Source organism: Melospiza melodia, chromosome Z (assembly GCF_035770615.1).
Source record: "Melospiza melodia melodia isolate bMelMel2 chromosome Z, bMelMel2.pri, whole genome shotgun sequence".
Lineage (NCBI taxonomy): Eukaryota > Metazoa > Chordata > Aves > Passeriformes > Passerellidae > Melospiza > Melospiza melodia.
The window spans coordinates 72,679,605-72,696,372 of NC_086226.1; the positions used below are offsets into that span (position 1 = coordinate 72,679,605).

At 35.4% G+C, this 16,768-nt stretch overlaps 1 protein-coding gene across 3 annotated transcripts in view; it reads right to left on the reverse strand.

Moving 5' to 3' along the window:
• Positions 1–16,768, reverse strand: part of SNX24 (sorting nexin 24) — an 88,573-nt gene that overhangs the window by 16,115 nt on the left and 55,690 nt on the right. The window lies entirely within an intron of this gene.

Here is a 16,768-nt window from a genome sequence, read left to right on the forward strand (position 1 = left end):
GCTTCATGAGGAATCTCCCACAGCTCTAACTCATTTTGCTGGCTTGGCTCAGAAGGGAAGAGACAGATGTTTGCTAAGGTCTGAGGAACTTATCTATGAAAACAAGTCTCACTTTCCACAAGAATGACAATTTCATGCAAATCTTGTATCAAAATTTAAAAGTCATCTGAGCATGATTTTCTCATCTGCATTATTTCTACAAGACACTGTAACAAAAATGCTATTCAACTCTACAATAACTTCTTATTTTGTATCTCTGACATTTTCTTGTCAGATGTTTTGGGTCAGGGTAAACTCTTGAGAAATGATTCTACATTCCCTTTGAAACTAATTAGACTAAGCAGCAGGTACCCACTCCGAAGTCCAAACAAGAGAATGTAGAAAGCCCAGGGAATTCACTTCACCTGGGGTTAATGAACTCAATGATGTCATTTCTGCAGAGGTAAAACAGGAGTAACATAGCTGGCGAAATATATTTAGGTTTATATAGTGGTGTTTTTTGGGTTTTGTTTGTTAGTTTTGAGTGTTGGTAGCCCTTTCAGCACAAAACACAATGTTGAATAAGTACTCCAGGCTGTTTCGTAATCTTGGAAGTGTAGTTACAATGAAATTGGCAAGCTTTATTTTAAAAATTCTGAAGCTTACTTAAGTTTTAGTCAACAAGAAAATACATGCTGTGTGCAAGACATTTACTTACCTTAATTAGCAAAAGAAAGGTAAAAAATCTGTGTGTAGGGCTGAGTTTTTTGGTTGGGTTTTTTTGTGTCTGAATAGTTAATATACTAACAATTTACTCTGATATCTTGATTCTGTACTTGAGGGGTGATTGCTAACAATGGCAAAAAAGCACAAAGTATATTGTGACCAAACTTAGAAATGGAGAAAAAGAAGAAAACTGGAGTCAGTCCTAACAGTACAGATAGATATCACAGGTATAGAACTAGAATATGAATGTATTTGTTTAAATTTGTGAAAGCAAAGGGTCTTCTCCTAGCAAGAGAAAACCTTGTTTAAAAACACACACTTATCCATGTTCTTTGTATTAACTGCTGTTCGTAAACATTCTTATGTTTCAAACATTTCCATAGCCCCACAAGAGAGCAAGACCAAATCAACTTAGAACAATGCAATAAATGCTGTGCCAATAAATGCTGTGCTGATAGTATTAGCAATTGATTAAAAAACATCTGTTTTCCTTGCTTTGAAAAACACTCATAAGGAATGTCTACTATGTATTGGAACCAACAGGTTAAAGTCAAAGATACAAACAATGTCTTCTTGCCTGCTTATGCTATAGAAACATCATAAGAAATGGTCAAGATGTAATGACACTTAAATATATGGATATTAAAGCATAAACCAGCATTTCATAAATTACACAAGCAAACTGAAATCAATGTCAGAGAGAACAGAAGTACATTTTTAACAGATGCTGATATGCATGTTTAAATTAAATTCTTGATAAGTAATTAACTCTGCTCTCTAATAACTAACTCTGCTTGACAATATTTTGCCAGGGGTCATTACTCAGTCATTATTCTCATTAAAAAGAAACACAATACAAAAGAAATAGAGGATAGTAGAGCAGTCATAATGGAGTAAATTATTTTATTTTATTTTCCTAAATAATCTAAGAACAGGAAAATGCTCAAGACTGTCCAAAAGCAACAGTAAGCATTTCTTGCAGTAAGTCACTGCAGAACAGTCAGGTGAGCAAGAAAGGCTTTAATATGAAACACTTGTCCAGTTTTGTCACCACGTGTCTGAATTTAGCTCTCACACTACAACACTTGTGGATCTTGACAGATGGGTTATTTCTATGTGAAAAGAGACTGATCAAGGACTGTACCCTGATCCTCAACATCACCCTCTAAACTACTCTGTCAGGAATAAGACTACAAATTAACTAAAATGTTTTGTCTTAGAACAAACATGCCTATACTGTATTTGCTGACATCCTCTTCTATCACATTTCTGCATTTTTTTAAAATCTGCCAAAGAATTAGAGATCTTGTTCATGCCAAAATTCTGCATTAAATATCCTTCCACATACATTTTCAGAGAAAGCTGACTTTCATGTCATGCTGGCATGTCCTCCATTACAGGAGAGATCCAGCAGCAAATTATTAAATTCTGTATTCTTCAGTTAAATTACCTGTTTGCATAATCAATCCCAACATATTGCAGTATGATTTTGTCTTGCTAATGAATCAACAGTCTTTATACAGGTAGGACCAAACATGTATAAATCAAAAAACCACAGCAGTTAAGACTAGTGGTGTGGAGCCTGAGATGCTAAATTCTGGCTATTTTTAAAATCCTAAGTACTTGCTTGCTCATGAATTCAATCTGCATCAGGAATTAATGTCATCAGAACTGCCAGAACTGGACAAAGTAATTCCCTTCCTCTGCAAACACAGAACACCTGCTTTTTGTTCGCACAAGACTTCCCTGTTTTTCTTGTAGAAAGCCCACAACCCTAAAACAATCCTCATAACCCCCCATTCTTCCTTTTTTCACTCCTGCCACCCTGGCAAAAAAAACCTCACCTCTCTTTCAGAGAAATGAGCATGCCTTGTTACATGCTGCTCTGTAACTATAGGAGCAAATCAATAGCAGCTGAATGCCATCTGCTTCGGGCAGCAGAACAGCACCAAAAGTGTGAGCAATGCATCTTCCCTTATTGAAAGGTTATTTTATGCAAGTAAACAATTCATCGTCTTCTTGCACGCTTGATGCTCATTTACCACTTTTGATCAATAAAATATGCAAAACAACAAAAAAATTGAATCCTAAGAGTAGTTCTGATGCCAGTGTGATAGGTAATCAATACCAGGTCTCTGTTCAGTAAGGCAGCCAGTAGGGTAACTCCTTTGTTGTATGAACCCAAGAGAAAGTGTGGAAATGTGTCTCATAAAACGCAATAAAAGAGTGAACAACACAACTTCTATCCTGGAAATTAAAAAAAAAAAAAAAAAAAAAAAAAAAAGGGAGCCACTATTTTAGTTGTGTTTTCCCCCTAACTATCAAATGTTACTAATGTCAACTTGCTTGATCCTTTCTTGCAAAGAATCAGCTGTTATGGTGCTGCTAGAGCTCCACTATCATTACACAGATATTTGGTTAAATTGTAGTCATTACAATTGGACAACAAACCCTCTTCCTTCTGAAGCTGCTCTACCTTATTAAGCCTCAGTTTTCAATGTATTTATGGTTCAGGTGAACTCAGTTTTTCTGTTAAAAACAAACTGCTATGGGAATTTCTTCTGCACAGTGTTTCTTTTAGTCAGACCACAAACTGCCTTATTACATTAAGCCTCTTGACAATTGATTCGAGTAGAATACTTCTCTCCCAACAAAGAAAACAACATCATTTTTACAGATACTGCAGAACAAAACCTCCAATTTAAACAGTTTCCTAAAATAACATAAAATACTTGAAATAACAGCTGCTCCCCACAAATGCTCTCTATTTTAGTGTACCAGATATCCTAACATTAAAAAAAATTTAAAATTACTCTCTCCTTTGAAGAGCAATTTTACAGATTGTATCACAAAGCCACAAGTTAAGCTGCACACTCTGTATTCTGATCTGCACTTCACACCAAATTCTCTTCAATCTTCTTTCCTGCATATTTCTAGAAACACAATTATCTGGGTATGTGACCTTTACATACATTTGGTTATTTGAACTGAAAAAAAAGCTTGATATTCTTCTGCAGAAGAGTATCTTATGCAGGGCTTTCATTTAAGAAAACTAATGAGTACAATTAAAAAAAAAAAAAAAAAAAAACAAAACCAAAAAACTTTGATTTTTAAAATATTTACAATGCAAAGACATTTTCCAATGCACAGGCTTTGAGAAAAGTTCTATTTAAATAAAACCAAGAAACACTGAATAAAACCCTATTTCACCATAAGATTATAACCAAACCGTAACTTGTAGTCAAGCAGCAGTACTTTTATGTAGGAAAGGCAAAAAAAAATTCTCTCATTACCAGTTCAGTTCTCATTATTGTTGCAAAAAGAAGGCAACTGGAAGAACATATCTGTAAATCAATGTGTATAGAATTTTTAAGGTAATTACTGGTAATTAAAAAATAACATATTCACACATGTGGAAAAAGTCCCTCTGAACAATCAATGAAACTTACTGAATGTAAGATAGATTTGGGATTAGGATTTATTTAAATAGGTGAATTAGAGGCAGGTTTATAAGCGACAGTTCAAAATTTTTCTTTTATTACCTTGTAAGACCCCAAACATTTGTAGTGGTAACCAGCAACCGCCCCTTCTGTATAATGTAGTTTGTATCATGTTCCTCCTGCATCCCTTCTTCAAAAATGCCTATGAGTTTATATGAACTTCAATATATGGCTTGCACACATTTATAGAAGCCAAAACCACTTTGATCAAATTAATAATACAGAACATAGTAGTGAAAGTGCAGTAGCTTGGAGTCAATGACCCAACTAGCAGCAAGGGTATAATTTAAAGTCAGAAATTTCCAGTGCATGCACCGTTAGCCACAGTGAACCTGTTACTGCTCTAAAGGGAATTGTTTGCCTCTTATTAGATTTTCTACAGCACAGCCATAAGTGATAAATGTACTGCTGTACTCACTGTCAAGTTAATCAATGCTGCCAAAGTTTTGTTGACCTAACAGTAATCCATAAAGTGAGCGGCATTTTCTCTATCCCTATGACATCTCGGTCCTCAGTGGGGATACAAATCTTACAACAGCTTCTCAAAAAGAAAAAAAAACAAAAACAAAGCAAAGCAGAGGGAAAAAAGATATTTTCAAAATTCTATCTTTAAATTAGCAGACTGTGAGAATGCCTTGCTTCTCTGACAAATTGCTTAAAAATGATGGCCATACAATGGAATCAGTTTGATGGCTAAAATACTAGCAAATGGATGACTTCATGGAGGGTAGAGCCTTTCCTGCTAAAGAGAAGGTAAAAAACAGCTTCATGAGTCTTTCACAGGAACAGTTGTGAACACGATTTACATGTAACTATAGATTAGTGCACTGGTTGGAACAGAACACATTGCAGCAATTCTGAAGACAGTAATGTGAAAACAATAATAAAAAATCACCACCAATAAAACTTGTCTATTGCTGTGTCTAGCTGTAATTCACAGTCCATGTGAGGCATCACCACTAGAAAGACGAAAAAGTCAGGAAACAATCCCTGGTAGAACAAGCTGCTCTATAAACAAACTGCTGCCATGCTCTCACAAGCAATTATAGACGTATGAAATATGAATTGCCATTGATTTTTCTTCTAGAGGTCACTCTGCTCCATGTTTTACGCAGTCTAGGCATTTATTTGGGTGGCAAACTGACAAGTTTTAACAGAATTAACAGAGCAATGTAACCCTTGCTCAATCACAGGTACTTCATTATGGTTCTATTCCTTGACACTTGTCCCTCCCAAAACTCACCAGCAAGAGAGTCTTTCATAAAAGTGAGGAATGATGCAATTACTTGTGAAAGGAGACCATCCTAACTTGGTTAGTGAATGCGTATTTACCTTTCTGTGCTGATGGCACACAAGTGGCATCAGCTGGAAGGCTGCACTTGTCACACCATAGCAATTCTGTGAACAATGTTCTGATTTGGTTAAAAACTGTCCACATTCTTGTTATTGAAAGAGGGATAACTTCTCCAAAACAGAGAAAAAATATTGCAATTTAGCCTGCTAACAGAAGCAGAAGAGTTATCTGTACTTCCATTAAAAATTATCATAACATTAGAATGCTGCAAGAATGCCAAGATGTTCTCTATAAATCCCATATTCTTGATGCTATATTCTCACTTAGCAACTACTTGATGTTCCTCACTCAGCAACCAGAGAACTACTTAATTATGGTCAGTAAACTCCACAAATGAGGCTGAAACTGAGTATCACAGATTAATGAATCATACATATATTCTGGCATTTTAGACAGCAATCTTCCTTATTTCTATTACTCACTTTGGCACAAATATTTGGTCTCCATGTTTTCCATACAAGAAGAATTCGTAAAAAAATGTCGTGTTGCACCTTTTCTTCCCTAAGAAGAAGGCTCTAATTTACTTTTTAAGAAAGCTGTGGCATCTGAAGCTAGGTAAAAGTGTTATTTAAGTCACACCTCGTGGTGCTTCAATGAAAAGGCAACACAGTACTATATAGAGTGGTACAGAAAGATTAATCAAACTCTAGACTCCATGATGAGCAAATAAAAGCGAGTATGCCACCAGATGTGGATATAGTGTAACAGTTCAGAAAGGATTTATAGTAGATCTGAAATCCACAAAACACCTATCATTGTCTCTTGACTGGCCACAGAGATGACCTTCAATACATGATCATCAGAAGACAATACTAAACTTACATGTAGATTGAATTGAATAAGATTGAATAAAGTCAAAGGGACAAAATTAAATATCAGGGGAAAAAAAAACAGAACAAAAAAAAGTTGAAAGATGGAGAGCTGAAAGAATCTGAAGTTGAAAGAATCTGCTATAGATATAAAAAAAGATAATATAGTGGTTATAACTGGCAAATATGCTACAGGAAAATTAATTTACATGTCTCCATACACACAGTAACAAACCCATCAGTCTAGTCTGATAACAGACTTCTCTCTGACTTCCTTGGTGAACATCACTGCTCTGTAAAACTGGGCAAAAATAATTGACAAACTAAAGAAATTTCGATTATTTTTGAAATATTTGCCACTTAAAATTTGGGTTGAGATGTCAAGCCTGGCTGCTGGATCTCTGTTTCTGCATTGAACTCAGTTATCAAGAGCCTCCTATAACATTAGAGGGCAAATTTGTCATAAAACCTGCTAATCTTTATTTCCAATACTATGAAAAGACCTCCATATTCTGTGGTAACTTACTCCTGCAGTACCTGTTCTTGTAATTACAGCACTTAAAACTGGATAACTAATTCAGATCACATAATTAAACTTGCCTGAATTTGATTAATTATAAAAAAATTCCCCCTGTAAGGCAAGTAAGCACTACTGCATGGCATTTAAATACAATATCATTACAGAAACACAAATTGCTTCTTAACTGTGAAGTTGTACAACTGCTGCTGTTGAAAACTATTAGCGCATACCATTGCTTGACCTTGACTGAGTCCAAATACACTGAGAAACGTCTGATGGGATAATGTGGAGATGGCTGCTTAAATGCTGCTGGTTGCAAGACTGCAGACTCTGAATTCTGTGCATGGCCATTGTTCCTCCATACTCTCCTGTGGCTTTGTGCGTGCTTTTCTTTGTGAGTGTTACACCAGGAACCTTTCCCACTGAACTATGTGTGAGAGCTGGATCCCACACTGAAAGTGCACTTGGAGATCTGAATGCCTCATCTGGAGAAACTAAGAGAAGTTTCACCTGTCTAATTTCTTCATCATTTTTGGGAGATAATCTGAGGTTTTCAGAATCCAGCATTAAGGAGAAGCTGCTCAGAAAACCATGGTTATACAGAATACAGCTGAGATCTTATTCAGGTGTGACTTGCCAGCAAGGATACAAAGAAAAATACTGTAAATTACCTGTATTCAAAGTTCTGTGTCTGTTAAAGCATGCTTGTTATCATCAGTTCATGAGCTGCTATGACAGCATACTATCATGGTTATGAATGTTGAATTCCTCTAATGATGATGATATTCCAGAAATAAAAAAATATGAAGCTCAAAAAATGGAGGATGAACTCTCCCAGTCAGATACACATAAGTGGAATGACATTTTCTCAGAAGGTTTTATTGGGAAAGTTATCACTGACCTTTTCATTTTCCTAGAATAGATGTACCCAGTGGGTTGCAACAGCATAAGAAATAAGATTTTTATCCAACCATTTTAAAACTGTAATTCTGCAAAAGTAGACTCCAGCTACATTGCTGCTGTAAAGGCCAGAGATGCACCACACAAACTGATGCTCTAAGAGAGCAGTTTTAAAAGTTGTGGCAGCTGGTATATTTGTGCTGTCAATTTATGGGAATGATGTCAACACACAGAGCAGCAATACAACTTACCTATCCAAGGTAGTTCTACAAAAACTGAAGAAATCAGTCTATTTCATGTGCCCCCTTCTTGATGGAGTAGATTACTCCAAAGCAGAGTATACAAAATGATTATCAACAAGCAAAAAACTCGTAAAACAATTAAAAACAGATTTATACTTGAAGAGTATGAGTTTATTTCAATATCTAAGGTGGCAGAGAGACTTTCTCCTCATGATGATGCGTGCTGTCAAAATGCTGACACCAGCATTCAGGTGCTTTTTCTATTTTGTCATTAAGAGAAACATCCAGAGGATGCAGAATGATGTTTGCACCATGTGGACCACTGCAATTTGGCATGCACAGGCAGCTGGAAGAAAGGAACAACCATCCAAAAGGCATAGGAACACAAACCTGTACTAAAAGGGAATCAAAATACAATGTTTAAGCTAAGTCTCTACCAAACACAGGGGTTACTGATTATTAACATAAGCAAAGCACACTTGGAGATTACTGTGTCTACAAACACAAGTGCTGAAGTATATGCAGGGCTTTCTTATGCTTTAGATGCAATTAGAATAAATCTTCTGATGTTTCTGAATTGTATGATCTGTGTTTCTTCCATGTCTTTTATTTCTGTATCACATTTAAAATTTTCCTTTGTGCTTAGTGGCTACTCTCAACTCAATTTTGCTGCATCAGTGCTTCTTACTGCTTTACGTAAAATTTGCATTCATTGATAATGTTGGTTCAGCCTGTTATACTGAGCTTTGAACTAATTGCTCTCAATTAATCTGTTCCACTCTTTGATAGCTTATTTATCAGATTGGGAAAGATGGATTTAATGGTGCTTGCTGGAAACAAGTTCTTTAATTGGAAATACCTGAGTGCTTAGCTCACTTCGTGCTCTGGCAATTAAGGACAATTTGGAAAAGCGTTTTTCCCCCTACTTGATTAGATATCCAAAGAAGCAGACAAAACAAATGACAACACCACCTAGCAATATTGGTTAAAATAAAAGCCCAGCAGCCAAATTACTTACTATGAGAAATGCGAACCATCCCCATCAATTCCAATGCTGTGTTACATTCATTTTGCTGTATCTTTGCCTCCCAAGTAGGTAAATGGCAAAATTTCTTTCAAAATGCATAGCTCTATGCCTGCCTCTATACAATTATCCCTTTCCACAAATAAGCCAAATCAACAGAAGAAATTATTTTTCTTGATTAAGCTCCCACATTTCTCTTGGGATGAAACAAAACAAACAATTAATCTTTCCTTATTTGTTCTCAGAAGAACCTGCATCCCTTAAATGTACAATAACCAGGGTACCTGTGGCAGGCAGTCGGCAGCAATTAGGCTTGTGCTGAAAACGAATGGACTAGAGTCAGAATGCCTAATCTGCTGAGAGTTTCTACAGGAGGGCAAGGTTAGACCAGGAAAATTCCCTTGCTGTGGAAACACTGTTAAAAATTACCACCTGACTTCAGCATAATTAACAAGGTTTGGGAATTTATATGAACTGAGTAATTGAAAAGAATTAGCAAGAGATATATACATTAATCTTCACCAGTTACAACATGCCTAATGAAATTAAAGGTTCTACTTCTGCTTCATGCTTTGTTTCTGCAAACTTTTTTCATCTACAGAAGAAAAAGTATATTAGATAAAGACAATTTTAAGAAATTAAAAAGAAGAAACTGCACCACAAGCCTCAATTTTTACATCAATGCTTGAAAATTTTCTTATATATAACTCAAAGTGTTTATCAAAAGTAACCCTGGAAGTTTCTTATTTTAATGTCCATATTTTCAAAGTCTACAGAAAAAATCCATATCAGAGTTATAAATTTAGGCATCACTCAATGTGTTTTTGTTTGCAAATGTACCTTCACAGAAATCCAAGACTATCTCAGTCAAAAAATTCTGCAAAGAATGGGTTTAGTAAAATGAGCTTTTTCACATGTAACTAAATCTATATTATATTTGGAGAACACAGACAATAAGCAGGAGGAAAAAAAAAAGACAATCAAAAGTGATATGGGTAAAGATAGACAATGTTAGAGAATATAACAAGCATTTGTTATTCTTCTAAGCTACCCATGACCACAGGACCTTCCCCCCTTACTTCACCTTGAAATCCTTCAACAACTTTCAGAAAGGAGTCATCTAAGACTGCATAAATGCCAAGAAAAGGCAGCACACACACAGACACATGGGAATTACACCTAATGCAGGAGCATTCAATTTACTACAGAACCAAAGAAGAAGGCTCACTACTCTGCCATAACCTGTCTGAGGAAGACTATTTGCCTCTTCCTCTGCTCACCTCTCTTAGCTACTGATAGAACAGCTCTCATGTTTTGCTTAGCAGTCTTTCTTGCAAAGAATTCTTCTGTTCCTATGCTCCTTCCTTTCAACATCTAAACCAGAAGTTCAAGAATTATTGCTTGTTTATTTCAGTATCTTTCAGTATCTAATCCCCTGTGATTAGTTCCACAGCTTGTTGGGTTTTTGTTTGCTTGTTTTTCTGTCTTTTTTTTCAGAATGGTCTAAGTTAAATGATACAAACTATATTGGACAATAAAGTTATTATGGCACACTAGAATCAAGCTTTAATTCAGCTTCCTTATGTATAAGGATTTATTTAACATTGCTTACACATGTAGCATGATCCTACACTACTTTTTCCCCCAGAAGGAGTTCTTTATCCAAAGCACATAATAAATGGTTCAGTTATTTCATATTTTGTTTTCCTCCTCTGGCTTCCAAACACAGGCTGTGTCTTATGTGCAGATTCAAGTCCTGATGTAAAAAAAGAATTCTACACTTCTTCATGAACGTTTTCTCCCTGCCCTCATGTGCAATTTATAAATGTGTAAAGAATATTAATGGTGGATCTTCACTCACACAAAGAGTGTATGCAGAACAATGCTACCAGATTGTATAAGGTCAATACAATCTAGGTCTAAACTATATTCTAATTTAGTGCTGTATACTACTGAACAACCTTAATGAAACATAGTGTGTTACACTACACCTGCAATAATAAAATACTCCTTCAGCAGAAAATAAGTTTATCCCTTTATTAGCAATTCATTAACTTTACGGACTAATTTTGAAGAAAAAGCCCTTAAGATTTACGTTGCTTTGAAAGTCCAATTTAAAAAAGCAATAGTCATTTGTATACCTAAATATAAGAATTACCTTATGTAAAACAGCACAGAAAAGGAACTGAAAATGTTTTAAAAATGCTATGGATTGATTAAAAAGATGGGGGAAACCTGAATCGTTCTACCAAACTTCAGGTGGTGATAATAATACTGCAGGAATTACTGCCCCCTTCTTCCTTCTTTATTACAATGGACAAACATTTTTTGACTTCCCTCCACCTTTGCCAAAGACCTTAAGGAAATCTATTAAATATCTATTAAAGAAAGAGAAAATTTACTGCCTACACATCAAATGTGGAGCTGCATTCAGGGAAAGGAAGGTGACTTCTTTTACCATAGCTAAATGAATTGTCTCATACTTTAGTATGGGATAGTCATCAGCAGATTAGAGGAGTGTGCCAGCCTGTGAGTTTTAATACTCATAGTTCTGCTTTCATAGACTGTGACTTAGACAGAGAGCTTAATTTCTTTCTCTCTCCTCTTAAATATTTTCCACTTATTCTGAGCATGTATTGTCATGACAGAGACCATTTCTCACTGTATGGAAGTGCATGATTAGTACACTTTGATGTTCATCTTAACTTTGGCAAAGAATGTAATACAATATCATTACGATACACAGTATAATGAAAAGGGAACAAGCACTTAGACATGGTTTCTAAATCTGTCGCAACTACTAATGTAAGTTCTGTGCTTAACTGAGTAAAATTTATTTTGATCACTCTAACATGTAAGAGTAAAATAAGAGAGTTCATGCAGCACAATTCTATACAGCAAAACCAAACAGATTATTGAAGATGAAGGAAAAAAATATTAATCATAAATCACAACACAGCACAAGTTGAAAAGCAAAAATTTAACTCCTAAAACACAAACCAGGTAACTTTCTGAGCATTCTTGAAAAATGCCTTAAATAATTCTTCATAAATCTCTGCAGACAGACACTTAATAAATAGGTCTCCTTTAAATTATCTACAGAATTATTTTGCTTCCCTGTTTTCTTTGGCTTTCTGCTTCCTCTTAACAAATATGCAATCCTGCATGTGTCAGGCACGCTCCTTTAAAATCCACAGCCATCGAGACCCAGCTATGTATCTTTACCACCAAAGAAACACGTATGCACAACAGAATCTTAAAAAAGCTGGTCACAGCAATGATGGATTTAAGTTATTAACCGATCAAAAAAAGATGGATGGTGGTCTGCTTTTCTTAATCTACATCATCATCTAGATCTATTTAAGGATATGTGGTACACTAACAAACTTAGTTAAGGTTTCGATAAAATCAGTAGAATAATCTGCCCTGTTACATTGAGACTGTATCGATCAATAAAATCACTTGTACTAGGAAAGTACTGTTAAGTACTGACAATCCCAGCCATTAATATTATTTAACACTCTGCTCACAATCTTTAATGAGGACAAAGAACATTTTGTCTTTTTATACTTATCATACCATTGCTTTTCGAACTCCTTACAGAAGCTGTTCAGCCTTGATTCTGCACACTAAATGGAGTTAGAGACAGAAGGCACTGAATAGTTTTGGATAATTGAGAGAATTTTCAATGTGATTAATAGATGTGGGTGATTCAACAGACTTTCCAGCAAAACATTAGTTAAATCTTATTTCACTGAATCCAACTTTTTTTTGCAACTTTCTAATGCTGGGCCCTTTCTTCTCAGCATATTCTCCTGTATTTAAAATAAAACTGGTTTCCAGAAACAGCAATCAGGAAGATAAGCATCTCTTCTAGACTTGATGGGATTTTTTTTTTTTCCGCAAATAAGCCAATTTGATCTTAAATTCGTTAGAAATAGATCCTAACAGTGAATGCGTATATAGGACAAAGGAAAGGACTGCCTCTGCAGGAACCTTTGTGGTGCCTAATGAATGATACAAGGAAGTCAAAGTCATTTCCATCCACTCCTGCTCACAGACATGGGGAATGGTTAAGCAGAAGCCTAGTGTGAAAAAAACCCCACAGGTTAGGCACACAGAGGATAAGGTGAAGAAGAAAAGAAATAAGCCCACATTTTGCACAAAATTTCCATAGCTTAAAATTTCAACCTCTGAATTCAGCTTTTAAGTATATAACCAATTACCTCCCATGTGTAAAGCATTTGGTCTGAAAAAGCCTTTCAAGTGGCTTGCACAGTCACATCACCTGCATGCCTTTTCATTATCTATCTATCTCTCTCTCTCTCTCTCTCTCTCTCTCTCTCTAGATACATCTCAATTATTCAAATATGTCTTCTCAACCACATAATTAACTCCTTTTCCTTTTTAAATAGTGGTCATGATAGATACAGGGTTCAGTTCTCAAAAACACATTAATGTCTAAACAAATATAGTAACAACCTGAAACACAAGTGTGTCTCTAACTACTTTAAGGATTATATAAGAAAGGTCATTGCTTCAGACTAAAGATCCATTTAGGACTGTATCCCAAAATGGCTGTAAATGGATACCAATGAAGAGTATAAATGTGCAAGACTACCATATAAGACATTTTTCTTCAAAACAAAATCAGCTTCAAAAGTTATTTCCAACTAGCAGACCTTCTATGCTTGACATAGGCTATCCTTTCATAAACCTTTCCAGCCTTCCAATTGAACTAACTCAAAATTTTGTGTTCACAACACTCTTTGGTGAAGGTACACAGGTATGTGGGAACAATTAAATGCTTGATACAGAATGGATTTTTGAAAATACAAATGAAGAAAAATTGTAATGAATGGATAAATGTGGTGAATGAACATGGACAGAATGGATAAATGTGATGAATGTGAACTGCACAGAAATAAAATTTAAATAGTTGAATGATCATTGAATAATTCTAAGATCATTTTGCCATTGCATTTCCATAATTAAATAGTAAGCAATTTGATTCATTTTTGTTGGGCAAAGGCAATAAAATGTCCCATAAAAGTGCACCTATTACACACAGAGATCTCAATAATTCTAAACATCTCCAAAAGCACCAGTCACCTCTACAGCTATTACATATGCAACATCAAAAACTGTTCCACTTAGAAAGCACTTACAGATTACATCTGATACTAGAGGTCTGTATCAGCTTAAGCCACAATCAAGATCTTCCTGTCTTTATATGAAGTCCTAGTTTTTGTTCTGCTTAAGAGAGCTCACAGAATTTTTATGTACTACTATGGGATCATTTTTTCCACTACTTCAAAGAGAAGAGAAACAATGAAAAACCATGTACATCACCAAGCATTTCTTTCCCCCAAATAAATTTCTTTTCTTTTCTGATTCTACTCCTACTCCAGAGTTCTGAAGCAGGATTTCAGCTGCAGTTACAGAACAGGCTATTTGGCTATTGAAAAGCAAAGCTCTAGCAAACACATTATGTGGAGTACTTGCACACTAGCATCAGGAGTCCAGATGCCTCATTTTAGAGCAGAGATCTCTCCAGTCTTCTTGACAATGGATAAAGTTATAAATGTCTGAATTCACATTCCTTCTAGTTAGAACAGCAAGAGGTCAACAGAAATTGAATCAGTTAAGCAGTGAAGATCTAATAAAGCTCCTCATAAGGTGATGGAAAACTTTCTTCTTCACAATTTGATAAAAAACCCTGAGAAATCACATTAACACAGCTTTAGAATGATAGTGAAAAGGGACAATCACTGAAGCTTGAAGAAAGCACAATTCTTATCCCCAGCTGAATATGAAATGCCATACTAAGTTTGAAATGCTCTGCAACAGAATTTTCACATCAACAAAAAGAACCTTTCAGTATTTTTAACTGAATCTAAAACTTTTATGAAGTAACGTCATAAAATTACATCAACTTAAAAGAAAATAGTACAAAAAATTTGTTCATATCCACTATCCCGTCAGGAAATGCTATTTACTTATTTAAACTTTACCACAAGGAATTATGCATCAATGCTTATTGAAGTAATTAAAGAAAATCATAGTGGCTCATGAAGAAAAGACAGCTTGAGCCAAATCTTCTATTTTGACAGTTTGTCCTCTGCAGTCTAACTACAGAAATAGCTCATTTGTCCTCAGTTTTTGCAATTGCAATTGAACTGTTCCCCCAAAAAGAGTAAAAGAAAGCAATATAATAATGTGTACTTTTCTTCTTAATATTTCTGATGAGCTTATTCATAAAGCAACTCCACAGTATTCATTACATTATTACATCCACTGTTTTCCTAACTCCACCCTGCTGGAAACTAAGACAGCTAAGGAGTATAGAATTGGATTTTAATTTCTTAAAAGAAAAATTACAACAGATATGGTTTTACTTATGGTTTTCAGGAAAGATTGGTAGTTAAAATATTTTTAAAGAGAATTGCATTCTGAAGAATACTGAAATATAGGTCAAAGTGCTTCTCAGATCTCCAGATTATTTCCTTAAATGGAAAACAAATTTCTAGTCTAGTTTCATAAATGCCATAATTCATTTTTAAGATTTGGATTCCTGAAACTACTGGAATGTTGAAGTTCATCAAGTCTTCATGTCTCACAGCCAAGGAGCACTTTAACCAATCTTATCTCCAGGAATCAGGACTGTTCTCTTTGTAAAAAAGTTCAAGAATAAATAAAAGGCAAGTATGTTTTCTTGACCTCAGCCAAGAGAGAAATATTAGCTCTACATATTAACTCCGGTTAGAGACGTATGTACATAGAGACCCTACATTTATACAGAGAACTTCAGAAGGTCTACAACTCTCTGTTTTATATTAGAGCCTTGCTAGTCAGAAGAAGAATTTCTTCAGGTCACCCAGACCACATGAAATGAGTTAGTACTCTGAAATTAATAAAAAATATGGGCCTCCTTCAAAATCTCTCCCTATAAGCAAATTACTTCAGTGAAGACTTAGCAGCAGCTATCAAGTCTCATGCTGAGATGTGGGTGCCACTTCAAAGTGAATTCTGTTAATGATGCTTGTTATCTTGTTGGACTGATGATATCAGCAAATGATGAGATTTCTTTAGCCCAAGGGGGTTGAAAATATCTATTCCATTGAACTTTAAAAGGCAGACCTGTCAAAGGGCAAGTCCCTGGGGTAGACAGACTGGACGGCAATAACATCCAGTGTCAGCTTACTGGGACAAGGATATGACCTAACTCCAAATGAGCAGGTGGCTAGATCAAATTCTTCCCCATTACCAATTCACAGGAAATAAGCTCTGTAAAAACTGCTCCTGCAATAGTATATAATATAAAATGTATTTGTAACAAATACTGATCTGATCCAAAGCAGCTGCAGCTGCTCTGATAGCCAGTTAGATGAGGTCCCTCCAGTGTCACCCCTCAACGTTCAAAATAAGACTCCAACTACCTGTTCACTTGATCCATCTACAAAATGACTTACTGAACTCAGACACAGTAAAAACTGTGGGAGTTCTCAAGTGATTTATATCTTATTTAAATTCACATACAAACCAAATTACATATCTGTATTGCTCTGTGATAACAGTCAGTCAAAGCCTGGACAGTGGATGAAAAAAACCCAAACCAAACAAACACAATCCAGAAGCTACAATGCTAGTTTATCAGTGTGCTTCATCATCTTCCACACTTACCTTCACCTTGTGGTATTTTAAGGCAAATACA